Below are 10,905 nucleotides of genomic sequence, written 5' to 3'. Positions count from 1 at the left end.
TTAGTTGAATCCAGACCACTGCTGCAGCTTGAATCACTGGAACTGAAACATTTCTCTTTCATTGCATTCCTAACATGCATGTCCACATGCACATGCATGCATGTGTATGTGCACCAGTACCAAATTCCACCCACCTAAGCATGGGGCAGAGCCACACTGCCTGCTGTCAGTGAGTCTGATCACTTTAGCCACCAAACAGTCAATCTGCACTTCGGCCACCCGCAGGGAAGTAGAGCCCATCAGCAGGAGCTGCATACGATCCGCTCCCAGGAATGCAGCTATTCCATCTCCTCAGTTCAAATTTAAGTTTAGATTTATTTAGAGCCCAATATCACTGTTTACAGTCTCAAAGGGCTTTACATGCCCACATGTTTACAACATAAAGGACGACACCCCCTGACTTAATGTTCATAGCAGGCAAGAAAAAACTCCCAAAAACCCAGTGGGTTCTGGAACTTGAGCTTTTCAATATGGAATGTGGTAACTCTGGTCTTATCTTTGTCTGGCTGCCGCTGCCTTCAATGTCCACTATCTGGCTGACTATCTAAGTGTAAATAAACAATAGCTCAAGACAGTAAATGGTAATGTAGTATGTAGGAAAATACTGCTCTACTGAATAAGCTGTAAATTCTGTCATCCAGTACTGAATACATGCCTGCACATCCGTACTTGCAAGCAAACACACGCACCAAACAGAAAACTAGATGAAATTACAACTCTTCTCTAGTATTTAGCTAGTTTTAGCCAAATACAGTTGCCTCAAGCTGTACCTGGATTTTTGTGCATGTGTTTCTCAACAATTTGGTGCCATTCACAGATGAACAGACTCAGTTAAGGACATTCAGTGTTCTTGGCCAGCCCCAAGGATCCTGCAGAAATTCACAAATGCACATAATGCGCATTTTGATTCTTTGATTCTTTTGTTCACATTGGCATGTAACTCTTGAAAATAATAGATGCAAAATAACTGGAGGATAACTGCATTTAATCATGTACACACACACACACACGCACGCACGCACGCACGCACGCACGCACGCACGCACGCACGCACGCACACACACACACACACACACACACACACACACACATATGCACACACATGGACACACGCAAACACACTCACGTACATACAGATGGGACTGGCATGGGATTTCAAAGGCCACTCAGTGAGGCCCTCTTAATCACAATCCTCCACCATCTCCTTCTGTCCAGCTGTCACTGGACATGCAAATGATTAGATTGCATGAATAATCGATCAGATAGCTAAGAGGATTCTTACTGGGTGAACAAACATAGAAAAAAAGCGGACTTGTCATGAGTAGTAATATATAGTAATGCATGTAATGCATCGAAGTAAAAGGTAACACTTTACAATAAGAGTACAACAATTAATGTTAGTTAACGTTATTTAATGCTGTAATGGTTAATTAATTGTTAGTTAATGATTATTATGGCATTTACTGATGTTAATAATATCTACAACAGCCCTTAAATAGTAATACCTTAGCATGAACAGCATTAGTACATGATTCGTAGACACATTAGTTAACGGTTAGTTAACTGTTACTTAATGTTTATTACCTGTTACTTAATGTTTATTACGGGATTAACTAACGTTAATTGTTGTAATCTGCAAGTAGCATTTTTTCATTTGAAGTGTTTTTGTTTAACCTCCAAACAAAGATTCCTTTCCCTCTTTCATTTAAACAACAATAAGAACAAATGTAGGGGCAACAAATGTTGACTCATTTGTGTATGCAGTCATGTCATTTTTATATTGGGAAAACTTCTATCACAAATATATGGTTATATAATGATATCCTAACCATATATTTCATATTTGTCACCCCTAATTCCAGTAGTTGTACAAATGGATAGATGGACAAACTGATGAATTTATACTCTCAGTTGATCTGTAATATACTTTAAAAAGTTTGACAGACCCCTAAAATCATCTTATGATATCTCGGCTGAGACCCACTGGCATAATAAACTTCATGAGCATGATGATAGCATGGACTGTGCCGGTGATGATAAGTGCACCAGAATACATCATCCTCTACCCTGACTGTCTTTTGCATTAGAAGAGTCAGCCATGCTAGATATAGTCACTGTAGATCACACTTGGGAGCCATTTTCCCAACAGCACTTTGTGTCTCATACATCAGGTCTCCCAGTGTTGGTTACTAACAACAGACATGGCTGTCACTATCTGTAATGACTAATGCAATAACACAGAGAGGTTGCCTAGAAACCAGGTTCCCATCTCCATTATCCATACCGCCCATCCCTGAGCTGTAGCTCCATGTGTGAATGATATGGTAATGACAGTAATAGGGCAGATAACACTGTGATGCCATAACACATTTTACAGGCACATGGTTCTAAAAGCATTTCACAAACATCTAGTGTAAATAAAAACAGCAATAAACAGCCCATACATAAATGGTTCAGCCCTTGACGAATTTCCTTGGCTGTCTTGTTTCCAGTCCAAGGGTCACTAGCAGTTCACTACATTTTTTGTAATACTATTTCTTAAAGGGCTGTGCCATTGTTCAAGATTCAAGATTCAAGATTACCTTTATTGTCTCACAGAGTGAGAAATTTGTTCTGGGCCCCAAGCCCATGCTGCAGCCGCACATATCGAACAGTACATAAACATAGAGTGTTGCACATCACACAAACAGAAAATGAGAACAAAAAAAAAAAAAAAAAAAAAAAAAAAAAAAAAAGGAACATGAAATACCTACATAATACAAGTACAGGAACATGATACCAATAAATGGATAATAAATAATTGAACCTGTGCAAGACACACAAATCAACATCCTACTGGTCTATCTAACCTTATTTACTAGATTGATAGCCATAGGGATGAATGAATTTCTAAATCTATTTAATCTGCAGTGAGGAACTCTAAACCTTCTCCCAGAAGGTAACATCTCAAACTCGCTGTGCAGAATGTGTGATGGATCATTAATTATCTTGTTGGCTTTCTGCAGAGTGGCCTGTTCATAGATATTCTTACTGGAGAAATGCTCTTTAATTTGAAAAATGATTTTTCCAGCAGGAAGAATTAGCCGAGCCAGTTTGTTCCTAAGCTGAACAGAGAGATTTCCAAACCAAGCTGCAATGCTGTACCTAATTAGACTCTCTAGGACAGCTTTATAAAAAATCAACATAAATTTATGATCGACACCATGAATTCTCAGGCGGCGTAAAAAATGCAACCGTTGTTGTAATGTGCAGCAGAGGCTGCCAACATGTGTGCTCCAGGAGAGTGCGTTGTCGATAAAGACACTGAGGTACTTGTAGGACTGCACCTGGGAAATGGCTTGGCTGTGGATGACCACAGGCCTATGGTCCCCCACCCCACGAGGATCAAACACCATTTCCTGAGTTTTATTAACATTCAACACCAAATGGTTATCGTCACACCAATTAATAAACCTCTGGATTTCAAAAAAGTAGTCAGATAAATCACAGTTCTTTTTCAGTAGTGCCAAATTTGCAGTGTTGTCTGAGAACTTAATGATGTGAGTGTTTGGATAAGAGCTTCTACACGCATCTGTATACAGATGCGTGTAGAAGCTCTTATTCAGTGTATAAACTGGCTATGTAAAATGTGTATGTCAGAGGTATCAGTTACATCTAGTCACTGCACACAAGTCTGCATTTTTTTTTGTAATTGTTACTCCCCTGAGTAGTTAAACTTTAGGGTTTTCATTGCATTTACTCTTTTATTTTGGTTTTCTTGTACACAAATATATAGTGATTTTAATCAGATCTGTCAAAACGATAAAATAAAACAGAGTCATTCTGACAGTATAATTCATTACTCTTTCCACCTAAGGTGTGTGTGTGTGTGTGTGTGTGTGTGTGTGTGTGTGTGTGTGTGTGTGTGTGTGTGTGTGTGTGTGAGTGTGTGTACACCCACGCATAATGCCAGTGGCCTCTTTTAGCTATTCTTATGCAACAGCTGGAAATGCAGCTGTCTACTATAAACGAACAACACTGGCCACAGGGCATGCACATACAGTATATACAGCACATAGGTATAAACTACTCTGGCTGTAAATTTGAAGACTGTGTTCCAATTAAGGTTAAAATAATATCCTGGCTGAGAGAAAAATACTCACAGCAGCATAATGATTAGAGCAAAAATAGACTTGAGATTACAATTACAAATGCACATTCCCAACTGTAATTACTCAAGGATACCCACTTAAAGGATTACTCTAGCTATTTTGGCCATTGGTCCATTTGCCCCCTTTGTATGACAAGAGGGTTGGAAGGAAAAATGAAATAAAATAACAACAAATAAATTAATAAATTTAACAACTCTGGGTTACTAAAAAGTAAGTGTTCTTACATTCAACAATACTAGTTCCTTATGGATATGATAATACCATTTAACATATGCTCAGGACAGAGATATCTAATATTGGCACAAAAAAAAAATATTTTGGTGGTACAGTGTTACTGCCCCAGTATGTTAAAGATAAGTTGGCTAGTAAGCAATTTTCCAAAATTAAAACTTAAATAGAGTATGTTTAACCCCAGACTACCAAGGACAGTTACATATATAAAGCCTCTCTGGCTTTGGTATAATGGTAAAAATTAAAGTGACAGCCCATATTTTATCTTAAGCTGTACAACAGATTAAAAAAAAAATAAAATAATAAAGTTAGCTTGTTCAGAGGAATAAGAGGTATCTCAAAAGCAGAAAGTTAGTATTGGCTAAGGTTGTTTCTTTAATAAACAATATTTAGCTGTTGTAATGCCAACAGTGAGGAAAACTTTGCTCGACACACAAAAGTCTTTTTTTAATTCTTTGCATTGTACACTGTCCTGCCATAGTATGAATATGTGAATGTAATGTAGGGATTTGTATTTTATTTTCATTTTGACAGTTAAATTGGAAAATATAAAGTTGCTTCCTACTGCTGTTCAGTCAGACAGTAGACAAAACTAAGAGCACATATTTGTTTGACCGAAAGCCATCCATGTGTAATTTGCATTTTTCAGTGAGTGGAATCATTTTGCATACTTGTGAATGCCCTCATTATTCAAATGTGCAACATTCAGGGTGCGTAAAGTCGGTTGCAGTCTTGCCTGACTGCTGACCCCGCCTCCTGCCATCAGAGGCCAGCAGTGACTTGTGACTGAGTCTAGATAACGGTGGAGGGCCATGTGATGTGCAGCGCACAACACTCACACAGACTTAGAGAGCTGGAAAGTGGGTCATCCAGCCTACAGAGATTCAGCCTGTACCATTCACTGATGTGGAAATAAGTCTCCTGCATCAGGCCCAGCTAGCAAGGCTGCACTACCAAGCACAGCCACAGCCAACAATGCACACTTATAAAGAATGTGTCATTTTCACCACATGCTTTTAGTTAACACACACACACACACACACACACACACACACACACACACACACACACAAACGAACACATATATCAATTTTCAACACAACATTGGTCAAAAACATCATATGTTGTGTTCAGAAGTATCACAAATGTATGTTGGGTGTTCAAAATGACACATCCTGGACTCTAGGCCTTAAAAAAAAAAAATCACCATAAAACAAACACCTACAGAATAGGAACACTTCACAATCAATAAAATGGCTCCAAACCAGAGAACTCAGAATAATATTTGAATTAATATAGTACTATATTAATTCAAATATAGTTCTCTGTTCTAATGTTTGTTTTATTGAGAGTGGATGACTCATTGAATGTGTACTTACAGTTTTTATGATCATTGTAGTGCACTCACATTACAGTCAGAAAATATACCCATGTACACAAATTTGTCTGTGGAACACCTTTATCATCTCACATCATCAGAATGGGCTCTCTTGAGGCCAAACCAGCATGTGACTGTTCCCGTTGGGTCAGGTCGGGTTTCCACAGGACAGAAACTTCAAGTAAGTAGGCCAGGCTGGGTCAAATATTTAACCGTGGGTTTCAGATTTTACATTCCCACTCATTTTACTTTTAGATAAATGTGTAAGCTATATTTATCTGGCATACCATGTGTGACGGTTCACATCAAAGATTGGTGTACTGTGTAAAATTGCTGCAAATGTGCAGTGTTTGACGCTGCATGTCAGTGCATGGCAAAGAAAACAACTGAACCAAGCTGAAACAATGCATTTTGGACAAAGTTTAATAACACTAAAATTTGTGTCGTCTTTCATCACTCCATGATTGATGAAAAAAATTGTTTAAGGGGCTTTTAAACTAAAAAAAAAAGTTCAATTACGTTGATCACTGAAATCTGTAGGTGCTACATAATAGGCTGCTCAACACATGATGAGTTGCCAAAAGAAAAAAAAATAGGACAATAGTCAACACAATACCTGAGTTTTACAAAGGCTCTGATCGATGGTGGTCAGGTTCAGCAAGTTCAGCTTGGACAGTTAGCCACACTGACTTTTACAAATTACCAGTCCCTGCTGTCAGCAGACTGAGAAATGATAAGAATGAATCTCAGTACTAACCGGTATATAGAAGCACGGATAACATCAAATCCAGAGTAGATAGGTTTTATGTATATGTGACTGTATATGTGACGGCCCTGGCATAATAAATGCTGAGATTTGAGCTCCTGCAGCTATGACATCGGGTCAGAGTTGGATGTAATGTAAGGGCAAGTAAAACGCTTGTAGGATGACTGATGGCTGGGAGCCAGCACTCTGTTCGAAGCAAGCCCTTTATTGGCAGACGACATGCAAGACTCTAATGCGCAAGTGCAGTCCCAGGCTGAATGATTTCACTGCCATGGTTGGCTCACACTTACACCTGGATCGACCCATTGTTGGCCCAAAGTAAGGACAAGGAGCAAAAGGTCAGCCAGCAGTAGGCCATCACAAGCAGTCACAAGCAAATGTCTGTGCATTTATTGGATTTAAGGCATCTTCATACGTGGGCATGTGATCAGCATGAAGAAAAGAGACGAGACAAGAAGAGAAGAGAAGAGAGGTGACGAGACAAGAAGAGAAGAGAAGAGGAGAGAATAGAAGAGGAGAGTGAGAGAAGAGAAAACATAAAGGCAAACACTCAAACAATAATCACAGGAGAGAGAGGAGTAGAATATTTTCATCTTAACAATCCCACATTGACCATAAAACCACTGAAACGTCAAAACAGAACTTGACTGCTTCCATTTCCCAGTGTATGATCTAAAAGCCTCTCACCTCTCTGGATGACGGAGTTGATGATGCGCCATTTCTCCCACCTTCTGTCACCAAATAACAGACAGTGTCACACCTTGCCCCTGGTTGTAGTATGGGAAATTGGTATATAGTGAGTTTTACAGCAGATCCCCCTCTGGGGTCCTATTGTGGCCAGCCAGCAGTGAATGGAGAGAGGCAGACAGGACCTAGGGGATAGGGGGAGCTGGAGCGAACAGCCCGCAGCCTTTACTGACACCTCCCTGATTTCTGTGCCAGCCATGCCCCAGCGAGCCCACCTTTTACAGCTATTTCATAGGGTATATTAGAGTTTATTGTAAAGCACACAGGATTTAATATAATGCCAGAGATATGTAGTCCAAATAAAGCACATGATTCCCTCAGGATTCACCCTCTTCTCAAATCCCTCTATCCCTGCCTTCCCTCATTTATCTTCCTCCTCACCCTCCTCAGGCTGTCTCTGTTTAGTTTTTGAGTATGTTTGATTGGCAGGTTTTAACCTGCAGTAGGGCTTACATTGAGAGAATATCTTATCAGAAAGAACTGTTATTGGCTATTCCCATGGAATGGCTATATGAAAAGAGAATGGACACACATGTAGAACCAGAGACTCCAACGCAGAAGCAACCCCACACTTATACAACAAATTTGTGCTTGATATTTCAAGCACCATCACAGAGTACAGATCCCTAAGCAGGACTGCATAGTTTATGAAGGACCCACTTTCATTTATTTTTTTGAAATATTTTTTATGGTTTTCTGCTCCTTTCAGTGGCACAATAAGTGTCAGGAAAGACAGAAGAGATGTAAGAGATCCTAGTAAAGGTTGTGCACCAGATTTGTACGCATGCCATCACCAGCACCTGTACACCTTCGCCCACTGGGACACCAGGACATTTTTTATGGGAATACAAAGCTGGAATTGACAAAAGCAAGAGAATGCGGTCAATTAGTGTGAGGGGTGGAGGTGGAGCGGGACAACATGAAGATCTAAATTAACTGTGACATATCAAACCTATTTCAAGTAGTATTCAATATGTCTTTTCCTTTCTTTTCTTTTCTTTTTGCTTACTCGTTGGACAAGACAGACAAAGTTTACTGCAAGTATAAACAGTTGCAGGAATGTAGTAGAATGTTCAGTATATAGACGATATTGAAATTTACAACAAAATTTGGGATTTAAAAAGTACAATTTGTGAAACATTACAGTCAGTTCTTTTTTCCCACAGAAATAGCATTTATCTTTTTTTGCACCGGTTTTGAACTCTATGTCTTATTCAATGTTTATATATTGCTTTGATTAATTACCCAGCCCTATCTGATCTCCCCTTCTGTGACTGACATTTTGTTTTTTATCACTTTGTCTTTCAATCATGTGCAGCACATTCGGCTACAACCACTGTATGAAATGTGGTCTATAAAGACAGATTAATTGATTGATTATTTGACGCATTTCCACAACTGACATTTTTCTGCTTCTAACTTATTATGGTGTATAAAATGGATGGGCACAACACTCTCTCCATCAAAGATAATGTTCAGTTATCCAGAAAATATTAAAAATGCAGTGTTTTGGAGCCCACCAGTGACTCACCCGGTGAAAGCACAGACCATATCAAGAAAACTTCTGCTGCACTGCCCTCTAGGGGTTGAAACTTTCAGGTTTGCTGCCCCTCTGGCCACATTCAATCAGTGATGTCACAGCAGGAACTTTTCCACAGGCACCTGATGAAAAATACCTGCCGTGACTGGGTGTGGCCACAGGTGCAACGTGCCTAAAAGTGTGAGTTAGTGTGGACCATAGAAAGTATAAAAGAGTAGACAGACAGTGTATACAATCTTTATACAGTCTATGGCTTACTCTTCAAGTCTTTGCTGCAGTGGCATTGATTCGACTGTGCCACGGGCTCATTACTGCTCTGTCTGTGCTCTCTCTGTACCCTGTGTTTCCTGTTTCTCTCCACTGTATCTATCTAATAAAGAAAAAAAAATCTTTATAAAAAATGCAATCTTTTGTCCTGGTAGGTCTTTGCGAGGGTCTGATAAATGAAACCTCCCAGACTAATCTGACAGGTCATAAGTATTCTCTGCTGTTTTTATTGTTGCATTTCCGCTGTTGCTGGAGCCCAATTTTTCTGCTGTGTAGCTAATTGTAGCACCACAGCACTTCAGGCAGTTTAAGAATGATGCGCAAATACTTTTTGACCCAGGTTTGGAGCTGTGAACTAGATCAGAGAGCACATACACTGGAGACTTGCAGCAATCTGCTGATACAGGCCACAGGAGTGACACTGTGTCGTAGTGGGCCAGGCAGGGCTGATGCCGAAGGTGGAAACTGTAGTAATGTAGAAGTTGAAGCCACAGCAGGAGGAGGCAGAATGGATGGGGTCGGTTCAAGAGCTCCACACTGTTATTTCCCCACAGGCAGCAAGCTCTACCTCATTAGCACGGGCCCTCACCTGACTCTCTGAGCTCCACTAGCCTGCCTCTCAGATGAAATATGAAGCATGCTGAAGTAGCCTAGAGACAACTTCACTGAGGAAGGAGGAAAACACAATATACACACTAACAATGCATAACACTGGCCTGTGAGAGTCATCGATGCCAAGATACATGCACACAGAAGCAGATAAGTGCATTGATGTGTGCAGTATAAGCGTGCATGGATGTGTCCATATTCCTTTGCGTGCATCTGTGATATAAAGTGTTTGTTTATATGTAAGTGTGTGCAAGTTTATGTGCGTGTGCATCTATTCATGAGATCTGCCAAGCAGGCTAGCACTGTGATTAACATGATGAGCGGTGGAAGATAGTGAATCCTACCACTCTGTGGCTCAGAGAGAGCTTTTATCTCTCTCCTCAGGGGACTCCGGCATTTGAAGTCCCTTTAGTGCTTCTGTCTTAAGTCTCTCCCCTCATTTCACATCTATCTCTATCACTTTGCTCCCTCTCCCTTCCTCTCTCTCTCTCTCTCTCTTTCTCTGTCTGTCTCTCCTGTATATTTGATGGCAGCAGGACTGTGATTGGGTTGTTGAGACGCCATCAGTGTGATCAAGGACCATTTTTCACTTCCTGGGCATCAAAAGCTGTGAAGAGGTAAATAGCTTGCAGGCCCACACTACATTTACACACTTCACATTTATAGCAACAGTGTTTTATGAGGTCAGGGAAGTCTATGAGGTGCAACTCCTCAGTCTCTCCTAATGGGAGTGGCACCAGGGCTGCTACACTTCTTGTTTTCATCAGTTAAGAAATTGCTGGAAAGAAGCACACTGCCCCCAAGTGGCTAATGCAAGAATAACAACGTTAAGGCTCTATTAGCTTGACTGCTTCTGTGCTTAAGTGAGAAGGGCGGGGTGCACAGGAAGCAGGGTCAAATAAATAGCTGACTCCTCTCCGCTTCCATCTTTGTACAAGAGGGCCACTTAACAATAGACACAATTTATTTAACTATCCCCCAGGCCTCAGAACACAATGACATATGATTTTGAGAATAACTGAACTGAGGCAGCAACTATTCAGAAGCAACCACAGTCAGTTCCTCCATTTCCTTAATTCCTTTATCATCTAATACACTGTGCAATTACTTTTTTTTTTTTTTCCAAGTTACAATATGACATTTTTCAAGCAGGATGGTTAAGGAGGAATAATTATCCCCTAGGGCAAGTAAAGAAAAAGGTTCCACTGATTTAAAG

The sequence above is a fragment of the Myripristis murdjan genome, chromosome 3 (assembly GCF_902150065.1).
Source record: "Myripristis murdjan chromosome 3, fMyrMur1.1, whole genome shotgun sequence".
Lineage (NCBI taxonomy): Eukaryota > Metazoa > Chordata > Actinopteri > Holocentriformes > Holocentridae > Myripristis > Myripristis murdjan.
The sequence above is the reverse complement of the archived record's forward strand: the minus strand, read 5'-3'. Positions refer to the sequence as shown.